We start from the raw sequence: 7,428 nt of genomic DNA, 5'->3' as shown, positions 1-7,428 counted from the left end.
AAAAAAAAAAAAGCATTCCAGCCTGTGTGATCCAGGGATTCTAATTATAAAATCCAAATCTGGAGAAGGGAATGGAATCAGAGCTGAAATTCTGAATTCCCAGTTTGCAGAAGGCTATGGTTAATGTTGGAAGCCAGAATCCATTTGCAAGATCCCTACATGGATGAAGCCTCTGGTGAATTCCCTCTGACCATAGTCAGACAGAGAGCATTGTAAGGTCAATTATGGTAAATGTAGTTAGGTGAATATGTAAAATCTTATTATTTGATCTCCCTTTTGACCTATTTTAAAGTTCTTTCAGTTTCTCATATTTTCTGCTTTCTATTGAGGTTTCCCTCCATTTTGTCATTGTTGTTGGTTATTGTTATTGTCTGTTTTATTTTTTGGTAATGTAACTGGATTAACAATTACCTAGGGACATGGCAGGGGAGGTTGGGGGAAAATGGAGAGTTAACAACAATAAGTACAAGAAAGAAGAAAATGTTCTGAAAGTGATTGTGGTGATGATTGCAAAACTATCCTTAATACTGGTTGTATGATATAGGAAAAAGTAGTATGCTAATAGCACATATGTCAAAAGAGTATGGAGAATACATGACACAATAGATGAAAAACCTGTAAAACAGTCATTAAACCCACTGTCATCAAGTAGAACTGCCCTGTGGGTTTCCAAGGTCCACCAATCTTTATGGAAGTAGAAAGTCTCATCTTTCTCTCTTAGAGCAACTGGTGGATTCAAACTACTGACATTGAGGTTAGCAGCCTCAACCCCCTATGACACCAGTAGTGCATAGGTAATCAAGTTCTACCACTACTTAGCTATGTGACCCTGGACAAATTTTGTTCCCTTTCTGAAACTCAGTTTCCCTTTCTGAAATGAGAATAAGAATGTCTTGAGCTCAGATAAGATTTTTGTTGTTGGATGTCATCGAGTTGCTTTTCTCATTCCTAGTCAAAAGCCCAGTGTGACAGTGGGAATTTTAGGCTGTGATCTTGACAGACTCCGATCCCCAGGTCTTGGAGAGGCTGGGTAGATTTAAACCACCAGCTTTCTGATGAGCAGTGTCCTTAACCATTGCACCGGAGTCTAGAACATGTGTTCATGGGAAGCTGTCCAGAGCTCAATGTCATTGTCCTCAAGGACTCCCCCAAATTCCAGAACCCACTTAAGGTTAAGCAGGAATGGTCTTCTGTGTTTGCCGGACATTGATGACTCTGAAATCAACCATGTGTATCCTAGGTTGAAACATCATTTCCTTATTGTCCCTTTTACTGTCTAGTCTAGGACTGAGAAGGACCAGGTTTCTGAGGTCTTATCTCCTGACAAGCAAGGCCAACTCTGACCTGCGCACGTGTACACAGGCACAGAAAATGAGAGCACACTTAAACCCAAACCCAGACTCTCTGCCATCGCATTGATTCCAACTCACAGTCACGCTGCCGAACAGAGCAGAGATGTCCCCACGGTTTCCGAGGCTGTAACTCTTTCCAGGAGCAGGCAGCCTCAGGATTGCCGCAGAGTGGCCGCTGGGTTCACACTGTGACTTTGCTCAGATCCACTCTGCCTCCAGGACTCCTTCAGGGAGAAGACAAAAAAAATTGGCTTGAATAGCTAAATAGCCATGATTGGGTGAAACCAAACCACACATTTGATAAAGCTTTGTTCTTAGAAAATCAGCAGATGTGCTCCAAACTAACATTATTTTAAAAAATAATTAAACTCACTGCACCGAGTCGATCCTGACTCATGGCGGATAAGCCTCGTAGGACAGGGTAGAACTGCCGACCGTAACTCTTTAGGAGAGTAGAAAGCCCCATCTCTTCCTCGGAGCAGCTCGTGGTTTCGAATTGCTGACCTTGCTGTTAGCAGCCTGATGTGTAACCACTCTGCCACCAGAGCAGCTGCGCTAGTGACTTCAAATTGTCTTAAATCACAAGCAAGGACACACGTGGCTAACTTCTTGCTGGCACTGAGTCGTGGCTGAGAAGAACACAGTGATGACAAAGGCTAAAAATCACAAATGCTGAAGTGGCAAAAAGTGAAATTCCCCTTATGGCTACTATAATAAAATAATTAAGAGTGATCTAGCTGACTCATGCTTGTTAAGTCGTCCAATGTCGTCTTCTTCTTTCTTCCCTGTCAAGCTTCGAACCCTGCAGTCGTCCTTGGGAACACATGGATGCAAACTCAAGTGATTTTCCTAAACGAAGACAACAGAAAGTTCTCTGCAGGCCCCAGGTCCACGCTTGGACTTTCTGTTTTGTTTCTACCCAAGAGAGGGAGAAAGATTTGACCAAAATTCTAAACCAGAGACAAAAGAAAATAAAGGGCCAGAACTGGGGTTTCTAATTCCCAGAGTAAGCTCAGTGAATATTCCCCGGTCTCCTAAGGGATGTGAACCTTAAGATGACCGTTTCCTTGGAATCCACGCATCCGTGCCATCGTTACTAGTTACATTTAGCTTTTCTTGTTTTAAACTGCTGCCACGAAGATAGACTCAGAGCATCCTTAGGCTATATGAAATGAAGTTGAGCCAGCATGCAGGCTAGGGTAGATGCTTCTGTGAAAGGTTTGTATGGGGTAGGAGGAAAGCAGGGCAGGGTGAGGCAATCCACAGGAGAGTGAGAACTGACAATAAATATTAAAAATGAATAAAGAATCCTGACAAACCTAAAGTGACACACCCGCGATTTGCTACACAAAAATAACAGCCACCTCAAGCATTGTCAACTGAGCTCCACACAGGTAAGAACCTTTACTCCTTATGATTATGTTGTTAATTCTTGTTTTATTATTATTATGTTGTTAATTCTTAACGATCTATTTTTGGGCTTGGGGGCTTGGGAAAGAAAGGTTAGTCTTCCTCTCTCTGCTCTACCCCGGCATCTCTAAAAGCCTATCTATTGGGAAATGGAAATAGAGATCCATCCACTCCAACTTGAATCCATCTGCTCTTACCTTGTGTTGTATGTAAAACTGTTTAAATGCACAACTGTAGGGGGAAAAGAGAGAGGGAGAATAAAAAGAAAGCCATCCAAAACTTCCATCTGACTAATCCCAGATAAAAACACCCAACAGCATATACAAGTTAGACGGAGTTGTAGGCAGCTTTGACCGAGCCTCGCAGAAGTATTTACGACTCGATCCAAAAGGTACAGTTTCCTGTCTTCAGTTTCCCAATGCCATGTTTTAATTACTGCCAGCTCCCTCCCCCCCCCCCCCCCCCCCCCCCCCAGAGTAAAACGTCACCGAGGGAAAGCGTACAGTTCCTTTCAGTCCCTCCCTCCCGGGCCCCCAGCCCCGCCCCGCTCTCCACCCGCCTGCAGAAAAGTTCTTCCACATTCGTTTAATCCCGAATCTGATTTAATGGGTCTAAAATTTTGAATGTGTTCAACCACACAGCATTTCCTTCTTACAAAAACCTGAGACAATAGCAGGGATTCATAAAGTTTTCCCATTCAGCCAGACGTTTCTTGAGGGAATTGCAAAGGTTCTGGGAAGAAATGGTTAATATGTATATATCACTCTGAAATTGGCAAGCGTCTTTTATTTCGTCTAATATGCTAGCCAGAGATCTGAGCTCATATGTTGTTGTTTTTCCTTCTTTCTTTTTTTCCTGTACATAGGCTGCTCAAAAAAAGAAAAAAAAAAAAAAGACTGTATTCGCTAATTATACATCCTGAAAAGAATTTGGTTCAGTGTAAGATGATCCTAGTGATATGCTAATCCCTTTTTCTGCTTGGTGCTGCCTGAAGCTTGTGTCTAACATTTTTTTTCAACTCTATGACAATAAAAGTTCTGGCAACAAAAGACATAAATGGGCAGCTAAAGAAGGTATAGCCCAGACACATGGCAGGCCGTGTCTGCCCTCTCCTTCTGGCTGCTCTTTTGTAGACCTCCGTTTGGTACCCTCGCGTCAATAGCCGAAATGCAGCCACCTTAGCGACTTAGTATGACACCCAAGCCCTCTCTCTTTACATTCATGAATAGTCAGCACCCAGCAGACAAAATAGAACTAATCTTTTTTGACAGAATTGTTCAATTTTAGAGGAAAAGCTTTTGAGTCTTCCACACATTTGCAGAATATGAGACAACAATGGCTGCAATCAAATTTTAAAAACAACAGTGGCTAACAAAGCTGGAAAGGAAAGAAAAAAAGTCTCTGAATTAAACAGCACATTCAGTCTGTCTGAGTGATCATCAACTTGGGCCAATCATTAATTTTAATACGTGAAAGAGAGAGATAAACAGAGAGGATGCCCCACAGCCCAGCACTGGGCTTCTTGCTGTAATTCCTTCTGCTATGATACACGCACAATTCCCCCTTCTCTCTTTTTTCTTTTGCACAGATGAATAAAAATATTTTTTCTGCTTTAAAATAATTTTATTAGGGGGGTAGGGGGAGGCCACGAGTTTCCATTGAAAATGCTTTTTACCCAGCAGCCTTTTGTAGTCGATTGACAGTCATGTTGCCATTTGGATTCCCTGTAATGTATCCATGCCTTACAAGTCTAACATGTGCTAAAAATGAATCTTCTCGCCGAATGCCCCCACCTCTCCTATTTCATACAAGGCATCCCTATACCTTTAGAGACAAATGAACAAGAAGAAGAAGAAGAAAATCTACCCAGCTCGTGGCAAAAAACCCCAGAAGTTAGCAACATGGTCCATGCAGCTGCAACATTGCATTTAAAATTCCGTTTCCTCATAGGAAGAGGGCTAATCCTGCCCCCGTAATTCCCTACAGCCAAAATGTGCCCCCTCCCTGAGTGACAGTGCAGTGCAAAGACACTAGCATGCTTATCTTGCCTAACCAGATGGCCGACTTGGATCAATGCACACACGCCACGATCAATGGGAGAGATAAAGAATTAGGAAAACAGTGGTACATGCTCCCAGAAAGCTTGTACACTGCATAATTATTTTATGATTCTACACATGGCTACATGTGATACTGAAGGAGAGAAGGGAAGGATAATTAGAGTACCAGGAAGAATTTTGTAGTAGACTACACTCTGTCAGCACTTCCCACTCTAGCAAACTCGCTGCCCTTATCTGAAAGTGAATTTAGAAAACATGGGCAAAAATGTCAGGGAAGGTATTTCCATTTTGCCAGGTCCTCTCACATCCCAAAGTTGAGTTCAAAGCCCAAGGAGGCTTGCTGGGATTTGGATTTGGTTCTTGTCATTAGCGACCCGTGGTTCCCAAGCCAGGAAACCCACCAGATAAGGTTTATATGGAATGCAGATTGCAACCAGGAAGAATTCCATCTTCTGTGAGTCCAGTCAGGTTCATTCAGGAAAATAGGACAGAACGAGGTATTCCCTTAATTTCTTTTTTCTGATTGGGTAGCCAAAGCAACGCCCTTGAGCAGGCTCCCTATATCCTCCAAACTACGAAAGAAAGAACAAATGAAAAGAAAATTACGAAAACAAATCGGAGGTGCTATGTTCGTGTAGTCCCCCCAGGTTAGGAAGTTAGCATTCGAGGAGCAGGGGCTCGCACGGGGCAGTTTTATTCGGAATTCAGACCAGGATCACTACCCAGAACAATAAACTCCTGCCATCCTCTGCTGTGGCAATGCGCTTAGCAGAGAAAGAGAAAGGTTGTCTCTGCGCCTAGCCCTTGGCGGGTGCTTAATAAACGATAATATTCATATTGCCAATAATTCAGATGATAGTGTTCGACCTCATACTCTCCCGAAATTTTCTTCTTTTATCACCTTGCATTAGACGCAATTAAATTATTAGGTTTGCCTTTGGATGTAAGACTCCGCTTGCATGCTAATTAAAACAGCCAGTGCACTTTTTAGACCATTTCTTATGTGAAGAGAGACAGGAACTGGAATCTTGAATTAGACACAGCTCTCTACCGCTATCCGCCTCAAAAACCCTGTGGGTGAGCTGTCAGTTTAAGTAGTCTATTACATTCCCAAACAGACTGTTCAATATCCAAGTAATTAAAGTGATGAGAAATTAATTCCTCAGGATACATAAAATATAGTTTGAGTACAATTCAGGAACAACAACAACCAAAAAAAAAAAAAGCAATAAAACCCTGATAATTAATGGAGAGTCACAGCTGCCCTCTTTTTAAGTTATTTTAGTTGGGTCAAATATGATTCTGGATTTTTACATGATTCAGTTGTTCTCTGTAGGGCTGTTTTGCAATTTCTTCCCCATAACATTTCTCTCCTCAGCCTCAGCACAAAATGGATATATGTAAAAGTATACACATAAAGTACACACACACACACACACACACACACACACAACAAGCACTTAGCTTTGCTACCCATAATCGGATTTGGAAAAAGATCCTCCGTGCAGAGGACAGGAAATGCATTACCATGTCTATTTTAGTGCCCAAGCTAGACCTATCATTTCACCTTTCAGACTTTCTTTCTTTTTTTCCTTTGAGATTCTAATGAAGAAAACTAAGAGGCAACATCCCTTTCCAGCAGAACACCAGCTTCATTGAGGATCCCCCTTGCTATAGAAGAAGTCGGTTCTGCATGTCCCAGACTGGAAGTCATGTAACTGAACTTGCGGGAAGGAAGGAAACCTGAGTGCTGGGGAAATGGGTAAGCCACAGAACAGTTTTGTGGTGGGCACTGGAGCGGTCTGAATAGAAAGAGTCCATGAGAATTCTTGAGGGCAGAGCCGCGCTGGGCTGACAAGGGGCAGAAGATAAGGTGGGGAGGTTGGAGATGAGACCCGTTGTTAAGTCTGATATCTCGGGAGGAAGTTGATGCTCTCTTAGCTCAGTGAGAGATACCTTTGACTGAGTCCCTGCAAAAGTAATCCGAATTCTATCTAAAGACAGCATCCTCAGACTAGATCACAGAGTTTTCTAAGAATATGATCTGTTAAGGTAATGTCAATATAAACTTCCAATCTGAGATCACACTAACCAAACAACCCCCGATAGACAAGAGCCAGGAGGAAAAAGGAACAACAAAGTTAGGTGTTCTAGGGCTGATTTATCAGAATGTTTCAGAGAGAGAATACCAAATACAAATATGTCATCGAAACAACTGAAGTTGGAATCACTAAAATGAGTCAACAATAAGAGGTATCAAAAATGACAAAACAAGATTTGAAAAAGAACCAAATGATACTTTATATTCTTTTCAAATTTATTGAAAATTAATACCCACACAATAAATATAACACAGTTTGTGGGCAACAAAGAGAAAACAGACCCCAAGATAGCATTGGCTTAAGGATGGAAAGAAGCCAAGAATGATACACATACACATACACAACACACTAATGAGAAATGAAAGTAGAAAACTCTCAACAAAAAGGTTTAAGATGACATCACAGAGTCCACAGATGGAGAATATCAATGGCCTGACTAACACAATCCCACTGAAAAAGGGGACCAGACAAGGATGCCCCTTGTCCCCACTCTTATTTAATATC

At 42.0% G+C, this 7,428-nt stretch overlaps 1 long non-coding RNA gene across 1 annotated transcript in view; it reads left to right on the top strand.

The window, feature by feature from the left end:
* The window catches only part of LOC123521468, a 109,766-nt gene extending 102,516 nt beyond the window's left edge, over positions 1-7,250 (top strand). Inside the window, exon 3 of the long non-coding RNA XR_006679909.1 lies at positions 6,422-7,250. This is a non-coding gene — a long non-coding RNA (uncharacterized LOC123521468). The remainder of the gene's footprint in view (positions 1-6,421) is intronic.
* Positions 7,251-7,428: the final 178 nt, after the last annotated feature.

Source organism: Echinops telfairi, unplaced genomic scaffold (assembly GCF_000313985.2).
Source record: "Echinops telfairi isolate 266 unplaced genomic scaffold, ASM31398v2 ScPeMD7_18;HRSCAF=68, whole genome shotgun sequence".
NCBI lineage: Eukaryota > Metazoa > Chordata > Mammalia > Afrosoricida > Tenrecidae > Echinops > Echinops telfairi.
The sequence above is the reverse complement of the archived record's forward strand: the minus strand, read 5'-3'. Positions and strand labels throughout refer to the sequence as shown.